We start from the raw sequence: 17,932 nt of genomic DNA, 5'->3' as shown, positions 1-17,932 counted from the left end.
AAATTTGATTGAACTTCAAAATAGTTTCAGTTCTTGCATATGAACAAAGTACAAAACAATATTCTGCTTTAATGTCATCCCCCCAAAAAGACAATGAGCAGTCTCACTGAGATCCATATTGGCCCAATACTGAAATGTCAAATGCATGATATTAGTTAGCCCATCATTTCTTCAGGTTCTGTAAATAAAGGTTTAAGGAGAAAATAACTAATTCAAAGAGAAATAATCTGCATTACTATGACTGGTAAATCATTTTAAGAAAGCAAGAGCTACTAAATCTTGTTCTTTTAATGGAATTTCCTGTCACTATGCCACCTTTCTATAGGCATTGGTCCCTATAGATGCAGCCACAGTAAATCCAATAAAAATAATTAGAAGCTAAAAGTTAGATTTTTTTTTCTTACTAAAAAATGGATTAAAATCAAAGAAGGAAATGGCAATCCACTCCAGTACTATTGCCTAGAAAATCCCATGGACAGAGGAGCCTGGTAGGCTACAGTCCATGGGGTTGCAAAGAGTCAGACACGACTGAATGACTTCACTTCACTTCATTTGACACCAAAGTAAGTCCATTCAGTCTCTCAGTTCTGTCTGATTCTGTGACCCCATGGACTGCAGCATGCCAGGCTTCCCTGTCCATCACCAACTCCAGGAGCTTGCTCAAACTCATATTCATTGAGTCGGTGATGCCATCCAACCATCTCATCCCCTGTTGTCCCCTTCTCCTCCTGCCTTCAGTCTTTCCCAGCATCAGGGTCTTTTCCAATGAGTTGGCTCTTCATATTAGGTGGCCAAAGTATTGGAGCTTCAGCTTCAGCATCAGCCATTCCAAAGACTCTTCAGGACTGATTTCCTTTAGGATGGACTCTTTAGTTGGATCTCCTTGCAGTCCAAGGGACTCTCAAGAGTCTTCTCCAACACCACAGTTCAATAGCATCAATTCTTCAGCGCTCAGCTTTCTTTATAGTCCAACTCTCACATCCATACATGACTACTGGAAAATCCATAGCTTTGACTAGACAGACCTTTGTTGGCAAAGTAATGTCTCTGCTTTTTAATATGCTGTCAAGGTTGATCATAGCCTTTTCTTCCAAGGAGCAAGCATCTTTTAATTTCATGGCTGCAGTCACCATCTGCAGTGATTTTGGAGCCCCCAAAATAGAGTCATTGTTTCCCCATCTATTTGCCATGAAGTGTGGGGACTGGATCTTAGTTTTCTGGATGCTGAATTTTAAGCCAACTTTTTCACTCTCCTCTTTCACTTTCTTCAAAAGGCTGTTTAGTTCCTCTTTGCTTTCTGCCACAAGGATGATGTCATCTGCATATCTGAAGTTATTGATATTTCTCCCGGCAATCTTGATTCTAGCTTGTGCTTCATCCAACCCACCATTTCGCATGACATCAAAGTAGTTTATCATATCATTTGGCTTAGTTTCTGTGTTGTTATAATGACACATGACTGAATTTGACTTCATTAAAAAAACTTCATTATTACATACATACTATGCTAAATATTTGAAGTGTCATCTCATTTAACAACCTTTATTCCTGATTCAAGACAAAGATACACTAATAGATGGTAGAGTCAGGATTCAGATCTAGATCTGCTTCCTTTTAAAATTATGTTTTATTGTCACAGACTGTCTTTTAAATACCATCTGGAGACAGGGTGTGGGAAGAGGAGTGAGGATAAGTAATAAAAACTAGGCAAATGCATATATGAATATAGATCCATAGCTAGATAAATTGATGGAAAGATGTGTTACATACTATGGATGAATATTTAAACTTTATGGACAATTTGTAAAATTTTAAAGCACATCAACCACACTGATTTTGTTATAGCATACTAATTTCAGTAATTTCATCCCTCATCTCTATACAATTGTAACTATAGCATATTTACTACAAAGGTATTAAATATTACCATAGCCAGAGGGTAAACAATAGGCAGATCTGAGTTCAAATCCAAGTTCTGCTAACCTACTGGCTATGTGACCTTGGCAAGTACAACAACTCATATAAACTTCAGTTTATTCAGTTGTAAGATAGAGATTTGGAATATATTGTTCTATCCAGAATTTACCCGTGGCCAGTGGTGGTGGGTTCTGATACAGTTTGGGTCCAAGTTAGAATCAACCTTTTTTCCCCCTCACTTTCTATTGCTGAGTAACATAGAAAATAATTTAAGATGAGAGCTATCCTGGCCCTGAATTGCTTGCTTATTCCCAGAGTGTAGGTTTCAAACCTTCTCCTGGAGACCTTAGAGACAGATTACAAGATGATGGTCCTTCCTCTTCAACCGGTCTTGAATCATTACCAAGTCCTGCAGAAGTAGCCAGGCTAGTCTGTGCTGTTTTTGCGAGAAGTGTCAGCAATGGTGAAAATGATGCCTTGTTTGTTGTCCTTGAATTTGTCAGACCCAGTCTTCAGAGCATGTTTAACTTTGCAGTGGCTGAGCCTGGCTTGGGGCTCCTCTGTCCCTGGGATTCTCCAAGCAAGAATACTGAATTGGGTTGCCATGCCGTCCTCCAGGAGATCATCTCAACCCAGGGGTCGAACCTGGGTCTCCCACTTTGCAGGTAGATTCTTTACTTTCTGAGCTACCATCACTTTGTAATTTTATCATTTACCCAACTCACTTCAATGAACATACATTTTTTGTAGATAATTTGCCAGACACTGTACTAGGCACTGAGGTTGCAATGATATATAGAGTAAAAAATACAGAGCACTTCAGTTTTTGGCCCAGTAATGAAAAGTTAGATTAAAAAAAAAAAACTATCTGAACCTGAAAAATTTTAAATTAAAATGACCTTTTATCACAATACCAGAAATAATGCACTCAGTTTTTAAGCTGTTGATGTACTCAACCAGTTGATGCAATTATCCATTTGATCCTGCTTCATGTAGTAGCTGAATCCAAATCATTAAAACACAGTGAAGTCAAGAACTATTCTATACTGAAGAATTGATGAAAACTTTTAGATATTAAATTATTCTGATTGTTATCTACTCCAAGCATTTGGCCTAAAGTTAATCTTCCATATTGGGTGGTATACCAGTGTCACAAGAACAATCTTATGTTAAGTCACTTCAGTCATGTCCATCTCTTTGTGACCCTATGGACTATACAGCTTGCCAGGCTCCTCTGTCCATGGGATTCTCTAGGCAAAAATACTGGAGTGGGTTGCCACTTCCTCCTCCAGGGGATCTTCCCAACACAGGGATCAAATCCATGTCTCTTATGTCTCCTGCATTGGCAGGTGGGCTCTTTACCACTAGCGTGACCTGGGAAGCCTTAATGAGAACTTGTGCACACAAAGAAAATATTTAAGTTAAAGACACACAGAATCCTATGAATACAAAATTAAAAAGGCATTTTTTTTCTAATTCTGAGGTGGAATACACTTTAACTGATGTTTTTGTTTCTATGTCTCACTGTTAACGGAACATAGAACTATGGCATTTTATGCAAAGTTACATGGAACAGCAGACTGGTTCCAAATCAGGAAAGGAGTATGTCAAAGCTGTATATTGTCACCCTGCTTACTTAGCTTATATGCAGAGTACCTCAGGAGAAACGCTGGGCTGGATGAAACACAAGCTGGAATCAAGATTGCCGGGAGAAATATCAATAACCTCAGATATGCAGATGACACCACCCTCATGGCAGAAAGCGAAGAAGTACCAATGAGCCTCTTGATGAGAGTCAAAGAGGAGAGTGAAAGCTCATCATTCATAAAACTAAGATCATGGCATCCAGTCCCATCACTTCATGGAAAATAGATGTGGGAACAGTGGAAAGAGTGGCAGACTTTTTTGGGGGGGCTCCAAAATCACTGCAGATGGTGACTGCAGCCATGAAATTAAAAGATGCTTACTCCTTGGAAGGAAAGTTATGACCAACCTAGACAGCCTATTAAAAAGCAGAGATATTACTTTGCCAACCAAGGTCCATCTAGTCAAGGCTATGGTTTTTCCAGTAGTCATGTATGGATGTGAGAGTTGGACTATAAAGAAAGCTGAGTGCCAAAGAATTGATGCTTTTGAAGTGTGGTGTTACAGAAGACTCTTGAGAGTCCTTTGGACTGCAAGGAGATCCAACCAGTCCATCCTAAAGGAAATCAGTCCTGAATATTCATTGAAGGAAATCAGTCCTGAATATTCATTGAAAGGATGATGTTGAAGCTGAAACTCCAATACTTTGGCCACCTGATGTGGAGAACTGACTCATTTGAAAAGTTCTGATGCTAGGAAAGATTGAAGGCAGGAGGAGAAGGGGATGACAGAGGATGAGGTGGTTGGATGGCATCATGGACTCAATGGACATGAGTTTTAGCAAGCTCCAGGAGTTGGTGATGGACAGGGAGGCCTGACGTGCTATAGTCCATGGGGTCGCAAAGAGTAGGACATGACTGAGTGACTGAACTGAACTGAACATTGAAGTTAAGGAATAGGTTCTTAGGAATTTAATTTATGTTGAATAGCTTATCAATTACTCCTCAATTATAGTATCATTTTCCTTTTCACTTTGTGAATCTTTAGCCTTAAATTGCCATAATTAAATCATCAAGGGATGATTTTTACCAATTGGCCAAATCAAGGAGCAGACGTCTTTGCTATAGTTGTGGTTGTTGTTTTTTTGTGTATTTTTATGCCTTCCCTAAAAGACAGATTATGAGTAGAGACCATTTGATCAAACTGATTGTTTGTATTCTCAAACAATGGATAGTTTTTCATACAGTGCTTTTTGATACTAAATAAATGCTTTCAATGTTAGTTATAGACTTGCTTTATTAACCTGGGAAGTTCAGATATGTACCATGATAAGTAAAGTTATATCAGGTAACGTGTATGTATTTATTGGGTTGGCCAAAAAGTTCAGTTGAGTCTAACCTTATGGGAAAATTCAAAGTTTTTGGCCAACCTAGTATTTCCTATGAGAATATTCTCCTGATGTTTTCTTCACTTTTTCATCAAACTGGAAAAAATGAGAGGTTTTTGTAATTCCTGGCCATGGTTGATAGACCATATTCTATTAGCAATTTTTTTCATGTTAATTATTCTTTGCAATTTATGTCATGTTAATAATGTTTTACAATTTATTTCTTTGTACATATGTGGAGCTAATTTTAGCTATAAATTACAAGCTATACTTTGATAATTCCACTGTCCTTTATGTAAACTATTTGGACAAATGTTAAAATTATTTTGAAAACAAATGACAATTTCATTTATTTCAGGATGAAAAATACAAACTTACTTCATGATTATATACAATAGTAAGTGTTTAGTAATTTTAGCAAGCAAGAAACAGAAATAAGGATAAAAATTATGACGGTAAAGAAAATTTGTCTCTATTTACATACATATGTAAAATCTAATCCTTAAAACAATTTCTTGCATATGAAAGTTGTTCAGTCATGTCTGACTCTTTGTGACCCCATGGACTGTATAATACTCCAGGCTAGAATACTGGAGTGGGTAGCTGTTCCCTTCTCCAGGGGATCTTCCTGACCCAGGAATCGAACCTGGGTCTCCTGCATTGCAGGCAGATTCTTTACCAACTGAGCTATCAGGGAAGCCCTCTTGTATACAAACTATATATTTTATACACACCCATGAACATATACATATAAACATATTTATTTAACATTATATAGGAAAAAAAATCCCTCTCCCCAAATTTCCCTAAAATTGTAAAATATTATTTATGCTTAAAATACAGATACATATCCACTTTGAGTTTAACCTATAATATATATTTTTATCTTCCCCATTTTATTATTGGTATACACATTTGGTATTCATAAAATAGTCAATAATATAACTATGAATGCATTCCTTATATCACAAGCAATGCAGAGTATCAGTTGTTAGATATTATAAATTGTATTTCAAATTGAAATTACGATTGGTTCAAAAATTCCCCTACAGTTAATAGAACAAACTTTTAAATGTCTACCCATTGAAAGAGCCACACAGTGCTGTAATGACCACAAAATCACTTTCACTCTTCTAAAGCATAAAATTTCCTACATATAAGAGTTAGAAAGAGATGTGAGATAAAATACATTGAAAGAATGGTATCCAGGCACAGAGAGAAAAAATAGAATTTATGACAACATAATAAACATCCATAGTAGTTACCTGATTATGTGTTATGCAGTAACTAATGGCATCGCAGTTGAACATCAAACCTGTTATTTGAAAGAGCTATCATGGTTTCCATGATTGCAAAAAGAAGAGTGATTTCAGGAATTAGTTTTGATTACATACTAAAGGCTAAATTTCACTTCTGTTAACATCAACAAAGATTAAATATTTCCTCCTTAACAAGGTGGAAGTCAAAGTAGCTTGAAGACATGGGTAGACGGGAGGGGAGGGTGAGATGTATGGAAAGTGCAACATGGAAATTTATATTACCATATGTAAAATAGACAGCCAATGAGAATTTGCTGCATGGCTCAGGAAACTCAACAGGGGCTCTGTATCAACCTAGAGGGGTGGAATGGGGAAAGAGATAGGAGGGAGGTTCAAAAGGGAGGGGATATATGTATACCTATGGCTGATTCATGTTGATGTTTGACAAAACAACAAAATTCTGTAAAGAATTTATCCTTCAATAAAAAAAATTTTTTTTAAGTACTTCTGTAACTTTTGTCAAAGAGTGTTCTGCCTAGGTTCTCCTCTGAGAGTTTTATAGTGTCTGACCTTACATTTTGAGCTTTGATCCATTTTGGGTTTATTTTTGTGTATGGTGTTAGAGATTATTCTAATTTTATTCTTTTCCATGTAGCTGTCCAGTTTCCAGAGTGCCACTTATTGAAGAGACTTTCTTTTTTGCTTTGATAGTATTTTATTCACTATTTTTGAATTTATGTTCTTCAGTGATATTGGCCTGTCATTTTGTGTGTGTTTCTCTGCCTGGTTTTGCTATCAGGGTGATGGTGGCCGAATAGAATGACCTTTGGAGTGTTCCTTCCTCTGCAATTTTTTGGAAGAGTTTGAGATGGACAGGCATTAACTCTTCTCTAACTGTTTGATAGATTCACCTGTGAAACCGTCTGGTCCTGGGCTTTTTATTGGAAAATTTTAAATCACTGTTTTACAGTACTTGTCATTGGTCTCTTCACATTCTCAGTTTCTTCCTTGTTCAATCTTGGAAGGCTGTACCTCTAAGAATCTGTCCATTTCCTCCACGTTGTCCATTTTATTTGCATATAGTTGTTTGTAGTAGTCTCCTATGATCCTTTGAATTTCACACAAGTGTATTCTTAATGAAACCAGCCCTGATTACCTTGTGGTGTGAGCATAAAGGTAAAATGAGGGAGTGTAATGCAGGAAAATTCTCCCCCCGCAGAAGAACATACCATGAGCCCATGTTAGAGGAATTTTATACAATTGGACACATTCTGGTGTTTCCTCACTAAAACGTCTAGTCCTCTTTTGTATCAGCCAGAATAGCAGGGAGTTAGAATTGAATTGCTTTTGTGTGTGTGTGTGTGTGTGATGTTAAAAATCAAATGTTACCAGGAGAAATAGCCATTGGTTGTGGCGCTAAAGGCCATGGGCTACATAGAGGACTTGTGGTGAATGTATTCCCCCTGGAAATTGCCCAGACATCTAGATTCGCATGTCTGTAGTCTCTGCTGGAGGGGTAAAATGATTTGGTCATCTACCAGAAAGATTAAACCTCAGCATGCTCAGAAAGGAAGTGCGGAAATCAGTGTTTTAACATGTGTTCTCCTGAGTTGCTCTCTGAAAGTCAGCTCTGCCTGAGTCTAAGTCAGCTTCCTCTTTCACTTTCTTCAATGTGATGCAATAACTCTTTCACCCTCCTCCTCACTAGGTAAGATTTTCAAGGTGGAGAGTGAGACAGAGCCTGAAATTCCACGGGCCTGTCTTCAGTAGACAAGCTCGTCCTCAGCACGTGGCGGGTGGAAATATTAGGAGCCTCAGACCAAATGGGCTCCAGTCATGGAACTGGACAAATTCCTTAGAAGTTGGGTAGCACGTGTGACTCTCAAGCTATGGTATGACAGCCACCTCTAAAGGAAAACTTTTCAGGGTTCTCTAAGTGAACCCTCAAATCCAAATTGGTCACCTTGAGACTGTCCATTCTTCTCAGTGGTTTCCAGGGAATTCATACAGCCAACTCTTCCCAGAAACCAAACTAGGAGATGGAATTGGGTCCTAAATTAAGGAGAGATGCCTCTAGTTTTCCCCTTTTTCTTCTGAAAGTAACAAAGTGCTCTGAGCCAAGATAGATAAGTCCTGATGCCTTTCCTACAGCTCCCATGAATGCAAGGGTTTTCCAGGGGAAGCCAACATTTCTGCGTCATCCAGAGACCTCAATTTCCTAATAAGAGTGCTGGTTGATGTTGGCTGCAATCCATGAAGGCTGGCAGGAGGCAGCAAGCATTGGTTAAAGACAGTTGGTCCAGGCTCTCTGCTGGTCAAGATGTAAACTATTTTGAGCACTAGGGTGGAAGAAATCAGTCAGTCAACTGCAGAGCTCAGTTAGGACTGATGAGTGGCCAGGAAGAGCCAAGACAGCTGACCTAATAGTAATAAATTCCATCCAGGCACCAAAACTCCAAATTTAAAGCAATAGCCTATAAAGAGACATGTGAAGGAAGCAAAGCCTCTGATAATCACCTTTCTTAAATACCAATTTATCCAACCTTGTCAATGCTTATATAACACTCCAGTCCTGTTGGTACAAAAATCTTGGACCTGGGATTATCATTTTTTATACAATTTGAGAACCATTAACCAAATTGAGGATGATTTCCCACAAGCTTGAAGAATGTACAAAGAGAAATGGGGGGATTGAAACATAAAACACTGAGCCGTTTAAAGTGGTTTTGCCTTCTTAAAACAGGTTGTTGATTAATCAACCCTTGAGTTATTTTTAGAGGCAGCACTATGCATGTGCAAAAAGGAGCCTATGTTTCCAGGATGACTGCAGAACCAAGAGGGTTCAGTCTGTGGAACTCTCAGAGTAGGAATGTTGCCAGGGGAGAACTGTATGAAGTCCTTCAATACGGAAAATCTGGCTTCTAGCAACATGAATAGCTTCCATGAACTAATTCAAGACTAGCCAAATAGTTTCCAAGTTTGCAGTTCCCCTAACCCCTTTCATTTTACCCCAGTTTCTGGGTTGAGGAGACAGATTTGAGAGCCCTGCCTCACGTCTTCTTGCCACTCCACCTTGAAATAAAGTTTTTCTCTCAAAAGCCTGTTCCATAGTATTGGCTTCTAGGTGCATCAGGCAGTGAGCCCTTGCTGGGGAACACTAGTGACTGATAGGCCTGGAATTAGATTCCTCTCTGAATTCCTCTAGATCCGACACTGTTATACTCCTCTTGGCCTAAAGCAGAACTTGTGTTCCTTAACACTCAAAAGTATCTTGGGATAAAAGTAAGAACTCTGGATATATTCCAATACACTTCGTCAGGCACAAAGCCTTGAAGGCTACCTCAGGAAATGACAGCAATAAGGAGGAGAAATAGATGATAGTGACAATAAGATCGTCTCTCTATGCAGTGTCAGAGAACTTCGGTCAAAATAGCAGAAAACCATATTGGACTGCTCCTTTCCTTTAGAAATGTGCGCATATCTCAGATATGGTGGGTTGGGTTCTAGGTCACTGCAATAAAGTGAATATTGCCATAGAGTAAATCATAGGAATTTGGGGGATTCCCAGTGCTTATAAAAGTTGTTAATCCTATTGTACACTTAGTAGAAGATGTCTAAAAAATGTACATAGCTTAATTTAAAATTAGAATACAGCTACAATAGTAACAGAGACCTGATCAGAGCACCATAAGGAATAAAATATGGGAAGAGTTTAAAATATTTCACAAATTTACAAAATGTGGCCCAGGGACCCCAAGTGAACACACGGTTTTGGGGAAATGATGCCATAGTTATGTTCAATGCACGGTTATTGTAAACTTTGTTTGTAATGAAACACAATGTATGTGAAGCATGGTTGAGTGAAGTACAATTTTTTAAAGGTATGCCTATAAATCAATTAAAACAATTCACATAAGAGACTAACTCTGGCTAAGTTTTTTTTTTCTTTTAAATTAATTTAATTGGAGATTAATTACTTTACAATATTGTGGTTTTTGCCATACATTGACATTAATCGGCCACAGGTGTACATGTGTCCCCCCCATCCTAAATCCCCTCCCCCTCCAGAAACAGAAAGATCAACATTTTTCTCTGGAAGCGTACCCCATCCTGCCTCCTGCCTTCTGTGACATTTTCCCCATCTCACATGAAGTCTGGAACATGAAACTGTAAGGTTTGCTTTAGGGACACTGCTCAAGATTTTGCAGGGATGTGGTGTTCCCCAGGAACCTATTATTCCAAGAGATAGACAAAATGAGGGCCCACATGAGTGAGGACTGGAGGAACAACCACCCTAAAATATAGGTCATTCAGAGACCTGCCCAAACTTGTTCTCAAACCTAGAACGCACAGACAGGATACTTGTAATTCCCTATTACAAGTCTTAGAGTTCTCTGTGAGGTCAAAGTCTCAGTCTAAGAAGAATGGCCTCAGTTCAGTAGAGGGAGAATCTCAGGTTGGAGGGTCAGGTCCCAGGACTGGCCAGGACCATGGTGAGGTCCCTGAGTGAAGAAAGAAGTATCACTAGACCCACAAATGAGGAGGCTTTACACACCCCTGCCCCTATTCCTAACCCCAGAGGCTCCAGGCAGAGTTATAAGGATGAGAAGCCTCTTTATTTCTGTGTGGTCTCAGTGAGGGAAGGGCTTTTTCTCTCAGGATCAAACCTCAGTTCTGCAGAGGCGGGCGTCTTGGCCATCACCACAGTGAGGGTGAGGCCCATGGGTGCTAATGAGAGGGTCTCTCCCACCAAGGAGGAAGGCTCACAGAATGGCACTGCCACTGTCAAGGAGAGATGCTCAGAGACACGCCCTGACTCCCCACTAGGGATTTGGGGAGGCTAAGGCTTTGTTTGGGGGCAGGAGGACTCAAGTCCATGGAGTAAGGGGACTCGGGCTCGGACAGACGGTGCAGGGAGGACCCTAGGGGATGACCCAGGGACCGCTGAACACTGAACGATGGAGTCCCCACAAAGCCCCACCCCTGCCATCATCCCTCAGAGATCCCGCACAGGGTAGCCATCACCAGAATTGGCTCCCTCCAACTTCCGTGCTGGTGGCAATGAGCTCTGATTGTTGTTCAGGGTGTTCGTTTAAACCAGAGTGGATTCCCAGGACTGACCTGAAGGCAAGGTGAGGACCTGATGTGGACTCATGGGACCGTTGCCCCTCCTGTAACAAAGCAAAACCCACCAAGTCTCACCTCTATGGTCTGCAGGGGATGGTTCCCTCAACACTGTTAGGCTGAATTATCAGTAAATCTTGATCTAAGAGATTGTGTAAGATGAAAGAGATTACTTGATTCTATAATAGAAACCTAGGCCCCAACTCCAGCCATGGGGAGAGGCCCGAGTGCTAACTCAGCACTGGCAATAAAGATGGTGACACAAAGCAGCACCCATGCGCTCAATTCCCTGACTTCTCCTCTGCTGAACTCTAGGAGGTGAAGCTCTGTTGGAGGCTTGTGGACAGAGTTCAGGTAAGGGAGGAGTGTCAGACTCTAATAGACATGAAGATGGAGACTCCGAATGAGGACCATAGGACACCCTCCCACGGCTTTCCCCCACCCCACCCCCCGCGTGCCCCCGCCCTCCCCGTGCCCCCGCGTCCCCGAGCTATATGACACCCTGTGCACCATGGCCAGAAATGAGTCATCCTGACTTCCGTTTTACAGTTTCCTGGGAGTAAGGACTTCTATCCGGCAATCAGGCCTCTGGCTGGCGGAAGGTGGATTCCCAGCGCTGGTCCAGAGTTGTGAAAACTGAGTTGGGACTGAGGCAGGGGCCACTCAGCCCATAACCAAGAGGGCCACACTAAGTTTCATTGCAGCTGTGAGCCTTGGGAAGCTCCGGCAGAGCCATCAAACTGAGTTCTGCCTGGGGAAGGCTCAGGGATGGGAGGGCTTTGGTCAGGAGTAGCCCCTGCTTGCAGATAGAGGATACCTCTGTCCTAACTGCAGTGAATTGAACACCCTAAGTACTGATTGGGGGGCCTTCCCCATTTGGGGGTGGTATCACAAAGCAGAGCGCCTACGTATCTAGGGGGCTCCAGTGAAGGGTACTCATCTATGTCTTATCCTGACTTTGCCCCTCCAGGAACTCGGGGAATTCAGGACTTTGCTCTGAGGCTGAATTACCCAGGTTATCGGTGGGAGGAGTCCTGAGTTCTACCCAGACCGGAACGAGGTCTAAGGTGAACACCAACTCTAAATGTAAGTTGTCATAAATTTTGGCTCTTTTCCAAGTGGAAACCTAGCGTATCTGTGAAGCTGAATGAGTCTTCTCACTTTTGTCTGGAGAGTTCAGAGATATGAGGATGTTAGAATATGTGAATGGCCTCAATTCTGCCAAGGGAGGAGGCCCAGGGCTTCAGAGGAGTCAGCATGAGGACCCTGAAAGAACAATGTTGATTGCTCTCACCCTAGAACAGGGAAAACAATAGAGAGCACCATCCCCCACCCCCACCCACCGCACAGCACTGAGAAGCCCAGGCATGGAAGTCAGGTGTATGTGAACCCTCCTTTCTTTTTGATGGTATGGGATTGGTGAGAGCCTTTGTCTGACAGGAGGTACACCAGAGCAGCAGACACCAGTGTCCCAGGCTCTACCTAGAGCCAAGGAAAGACCCTGAAAGAGGACAGAAAACCCCAGTGAGCCCAGGACAGAGTTCCCTAGAGCTGACTCCTGTGGGTGCCCCCTGCCAGGGACACTGGGCTGAGGTACCTCTTCAGTTCTTCAGGTATCACAGGAAGATGAGGACCAGCCTCTGGGGTATAAGCTTAGAGCCGCACAGAGGAGGGGGCCCTGCGCCTGCTGAAAGTTGATATGATTGTCCTGAATATGAACCGAGAGGACCCCCACCCTCCAGAATAGAGGGGGTTATCCTCAAGGACTGGCCCACTGCTCCTCAGCCCCAGGAAGCAGGCGGCAGGGCTGGCAGGCTGCAGCCTGAGTCTCAATTATTTTGACAGAGTTCTCAAGAGGACAGGGTGATCAGATCAGGAGTCCTCTGGGTTTGTAGAGCAGTGCCCACATGGAAACCTGCAGAGTGGGCCTTCTTAAAGGCCGAGTGGTGCCTCCCTGCCGCGGGCACTCACACCCTCTCATCCTCTCTCCTCTCTGCCCAGATCACGTGCTGTTCTACCTGCACTCCTGCCTGTTGTCCTGACCACAGTCACCATGCCTCGGGGTAAGAAGGCTAAGCTCCACACCTGTGAGAAACGCCGCCAGGCTCAGCATGGCACCCAGGATCTGAGGGGTGCTCAGGTCACTGCCACCACCATGGAAGCACTCTCATCTTCCTCCAGTCCTGGTCCTGGGGTTGATGCTAAGGGAAAGTCCAGTGCTAGGTCTTGTAACCATCTCAAGAGTCCTCAGGGGCCCTTGGCCACCACCACTGTGCCTGCAGGTGTTTCTCCCACAAGATCATCCAAAAGAGCCCTTGGGGAAATTGGAAAAAAGCGAAATTCCTCTCAACCCCCTCTCTCCAATGTGCAGTCTGGAAAACACTCACTAACCAGGCAGACAAGTCTGTTGGTGCAGTTCCTGTTACGCATGTATAAGATGAAAAAGCCCATTAAGAAAGCAAATATGCTGAAGATCATTGATAAAAAGTACCAAAATTGATTCCTCAGGATCCTCAAAAGTGCTTCTGACAGGATGGAGGTGGTATTTGGTATTGACGTGAAGAAAGACAACACTGCCAAGCATTCTTATGTCCTTGTCCACAAGATGAATCTCCCTGGCAACAGGATCGTGCACCATGGCAGGGGTTTTTCCAAGACCGGTCTCCTGATGAATCTCCTGGGTGTGATCTTAATTAAGGGCAACTGCGCCACAGAGGAAGACATCTGGGATTTCGTGGGTAAGATGAATATCTATGCCGGGAAGAGGCACTCCATATTTGGGGAGCCCAAGAAGCTCATCACCCAAGATTTGGTGCAGCTGAAGCATTTGGAACATCAGCAAGCACCCGGCAGTGATCCAGCATGCTATGCGCTCCTGTGGGGTCCAAGAGCACACCCTGAAGCGAGCAAGATGAGAGTCCTGGAGTTCCTGGCCAGGATTAACCATTTGGATCCCAGTGCCTTCCACTTTGGGTATGAAGAGGCTTTGAAAGATGAGGAAGAGAGGGCCCAAGCTAGCGGATGTCCCAGTGTTCCCCCAGCAGTTCCTTCCACACCTAGTTAAGCTGAGGCAAATTCTTCACTTTGTGGCTCAAGAGAGTAGTCAGTGTTCCAAGTAGTATAGGACTGGACGTCACTGAGGATTCATAGTGTAAAATACCTTGGTGTTCCTGTTCTGTATGGGGAATTTAGAAATAAACTTGTGTTTTTAAGGTCTCTACTTTTCTAATGCTGCTCATAAATGAAAGCTTACCTAGCTTATAATCTAAGTGTATGAATGACATCAGTCACACTTTTATTGGTCTTAAGGATAAGAGTTTTTCTGTTGTGTAAAGCAAATGGGGAAGCTTCCATCTTATTTAGTAAGCCAGCTCAAGACAAAATGGCATTGCAATATGTTATTTCCTTGAAAATATGAAAAAGTTAAGCAGTAAAATATGTGGGATCAAGAAACATAGGAAAAGTAAGATGGTATTTGGATTCCTCATGCCTTGTACTCTGTGTTTTACAAAATTATAAACAACAGTATATACTTGGTTAATTCAAAATGTAGAATTAAATTCTAATAATTTCAACCTCATGCTCACAGGCTCACTTATTCCCTAAACATGAACAGAGCCTCTGCTCATAGTAGGCTCCATGCTAGTACTTGGAGAGCTGAGAAAAAGATCTAGTCACTCACCATAAAATTACAGAGTCGAGAAGCAGCTGTCAAGTAAAGGAAATGGTGACATGACAGCAGCCAAATGTGAATTCCCTGATGCAAGGTAGTGGTGGGCCTTGGGAAAATATAAGTCCTTAAGTGGGAAGTAATTATAAGTTGTGTGCATGGCTGGCTGGATGAGGCTGTGGTATTCGTGACCAGGGACCAGGTTCTCACATGGTGGGCTGCATAGTTTAAAGACAAAGCCTGGGATGGGAAACTGCCGTTAACAGTTACAGGCACACTTCACTCTGTTGCACGTTGCGTTATTGTATTTCACAGGTACTGCTTTTCTTTTCTTTGTTCTTTTTCTTTACCAAATTGAAAGTTTGTGTCAGTCAACCTTGCTTCCAGCAAGTCTTTCGGCTCCATGTTTCCAACACCGTTTGCTCACTTCATGTCTGTGTGTCACGTTTTGATACCTCTTGCAGTGTTCACACCCTCAGCAGCAAAAAAGATGGACTCAGTGAAGGCTCACATAATGGTTAGCATCTTTTTTCTTTTAGCAAAGAGGTGTTTTTATTTAAGATATCTATATTGTTCTGAGGCATAATGTTATTGCCCACTTAATAGCCTACAATATAGTGTAAACATAAGTTTTATGAAAGCACTGGGAAACCAAAAATTTGTTGTGACTCAATTGTGATATTGACTGTCCTTCAGGGGTTGGGAACCAAACTTGCAGTATTTTCTGGGTCTCCCTGTGCTTTGGGATTGTGAGTAAATCAGACAGAAATCGCATGAACCTGGCGTGGAATGTATCCTGTAGCTCTTTTTCCGGTGCAGGCAAGCAATGTGCGGATTAGATGTTTTATTCACGTTGCCTTCTATCCACAGAGTTTCTGAGAAATCAGGGTGAGGTCTCCACGGCGGCTGCAGCCCTAGAGCGCCCAACGTGCACGCACGCAATCCGCCGCCGATCGCACCTCTACCCTGGCCTCGCGCCCCTGTCGCCCTTTGTGGACGCCGGCTTGGCCGGTGCAGTCGGATGCGCCGCGGCAGCCCTGGGCCCAGGCTCAGAGGCTCCCGGAGGAGAGGAGGCGGCCCGCCCAGCCAGGGACCCTGCGCGAGGCCGCGGCCGGCGGACGGGTTGCGTAGGCCCCGCCCGGCCAGGCCCAGCCGGGCCCTGGACAGAGACAGGGCAGGGCATTGTTCATGCACTGACCGACCTCAGCAGCCCTGGCATGACCTCAGGGAACAGAAACTCTGCCTCCAGCATCACCGGCACTGCCCCCAAGAATGGTGGGACACTCGTCTCTGCTGGTGGGGAATCTCAAGAAGTATGCACAGGGGTTCTTGCCTGAGAAACTTCTGCAGCAGGACCATACCACCACCACTGACTCAGAGATGGAGGAGCCCTATCTGCAAGAATCCAAAGAGGAGGGTACTCCCCTCAAACTCAAGTGCGAGCTCTGTGGCCGGGTGGACTTTGCCTACAAGTTCAAGCGTTCCAAGCACATCTGTTCCATGGCTTGTGCAAAAAGGTACAACGTGGGGTGCACCAAACGAGTGGGGCTTTTCCACTCAGACCGGAGCAAGGTGCAGAAGGTGGGAGCCATGACCTACAACCACCGTCAGGCCAGCAAAGCCAGTCTGCCGACACTTACCAAGGATACCAAGAAGCAGCCAACAGGCACCATACCCCTTTCAGTTACCGCTGCCCTGCAGCTAACACACAGCCAGGAAGACTCCAGCCATTGCTCAGATAACTCAAGCTATGAGGAACCCTTGTCCCCCATCTCAGCCAGCTCGTCCACCTCCCGCCCGCGACAAGGCCCACGGGACCTGGAGCTCCCTGACATGCACATGCAGGACCTGGCGGGCATGGGACACCACTTCCTGTCAAGTGAGCCCACCAAGTGGAATGTGGACAATGTCTACGAATTCATCCGCTCTCTGCCAGGCTGCCAGGAAATCGCAGAGGAGTTCCGTGCCCAGGAGATCGATGGGCAAGCTCTGCTGCTGCTCAAGGAGGACCACCTGATGAGTCCCATAAACATCAAGCTGGGGCCCGCCCTCAAGATCTACGTGCATCAGCATGCTCAAGGAGCAGGGCCGGTCGAGGGAAGGGCCCTCGCTGTGGGGTGTGGCTGGGGAGGAGGTCTCAGGACCTCCTTGGTGGCTCTCAGGGGCCTTTCTTTCTGTGGGAGGGGCAGAGAGGTAGGTGGCACAGAAGCTGGGGCTTTATGCTTGTAAATATTTGATAGCACTGGCTTCCTCCAAAGTCCCACGACTCTAGCCCCGCTTCTCTTCCCCTCTTTCTGTCCCCCATTTTCCAGGGGGTATGTGGTCAGGGCTCCCAACCTGAGTTGGGTCACTTCCCAGGGCAGCCGTCGGGCCTGGAGAGAGGCCTCGGAAGCCCTCGCCTGCCTTCTTCCTCTTCTTTCTTGGGGCCCAGCTTGCTCTTCCGTTGCCAGCTTCTCCCACTTCAGCCTGTTACTGAAGCTGCCAGAAGGGTTCTCCCCCCTCACCCCTGCAGGTAGAGGGAGAGAAGCTGGGCCTGCTGTGGCCACACCTGCTAGTACAGCAGCCTTAACGCTATGTGTGTGACTGTGTGGGAGCCTGGACTGACTGACGGGCCAAGAGCCCCCCTGGCATCTCCAGGTGTTTTGTAACAAAGAGCCACTTAGTGCTTTGTCCTGGACTCCACTCAGCCTTGGGATGGGGAATAGGAAAAAGGGCTGCCCCGGTGCAGAGGCAGGATCAGAAAGCTATGCAGGTTAGCAGGAGATTTTCCTTTCCAGATTGTCGTGGTGTCTCTGCAGCCCTTTCCTGCACTGTGACACCCCTCACCCCGACTGCCCTGCTGTGTCACAGACGGCATTAAGGAAGCTGCCAGTGGGCTGGGCCAAGCTGAGCCTCCTGGTCTTGCCGGTCCACCCACCCTGAGAGCCCAGTGGTGGGGCCCAGAGAACGTCCAAGGGTGGAAGAGCTGGAGTGACCGCCGAGGTGAAGAAG

The 17,932-nt window shown here is 44.2% G+C and overlaps 1 non-coding gene and 2 pseudogenes across 1 annotated transcript; 2 read left to right on the top strand and 1 right to left on the bottom strand.

The window, feature by feature from the left end:
- The window catches only part of LOC129640268 (melanoma-associated antigen B3-like), an 84,438-nt pseudogene extending 69,617 nt beyond the window's left edge, over positions 1-14,821 (top strand).
- Positions 5,513-5,585, bottom strand: TRNAC-GCA (transfer RNA cysteine (anticodon GCA)). Its single transcript has one exon. It is a non-coding gene; the product is annotated as a tRNA-Cys (tRNA).
- An 893-nt stretch (positions 14,822-15,714) lies between the features above and the next one.
- Positions 15,715-17,510, top strand: LOC129640183 (polyhomeotic-like protein 2; annotated as a pseudogene).
- The last annotated feature ends 422 nt before the right edge of the window (positions 17,511-17,932 follow it).

Source organism: Bubalus kerabau, chromosome X (genome assembly GCF_029407905.1).
Source record: "Bubalus kerabau isolate K-KA32 ecotype Philippines breed swamp buffalo chromosome X, PCC_UOA_SB_1v2, whole genome shotgun sequence".
Classification (NCBI taxonomy): Eukaryota; Metazoa; Chordata; class Mammalia; order Artiodactyla; family Bovidae; genus Bubalus; species Bubalus kerabau.
The sequence above is the reverse complement of the archived record's forward strand: the minus strand, read 5'-3'. Positions and strand labels throughout refer to the sequence as shown.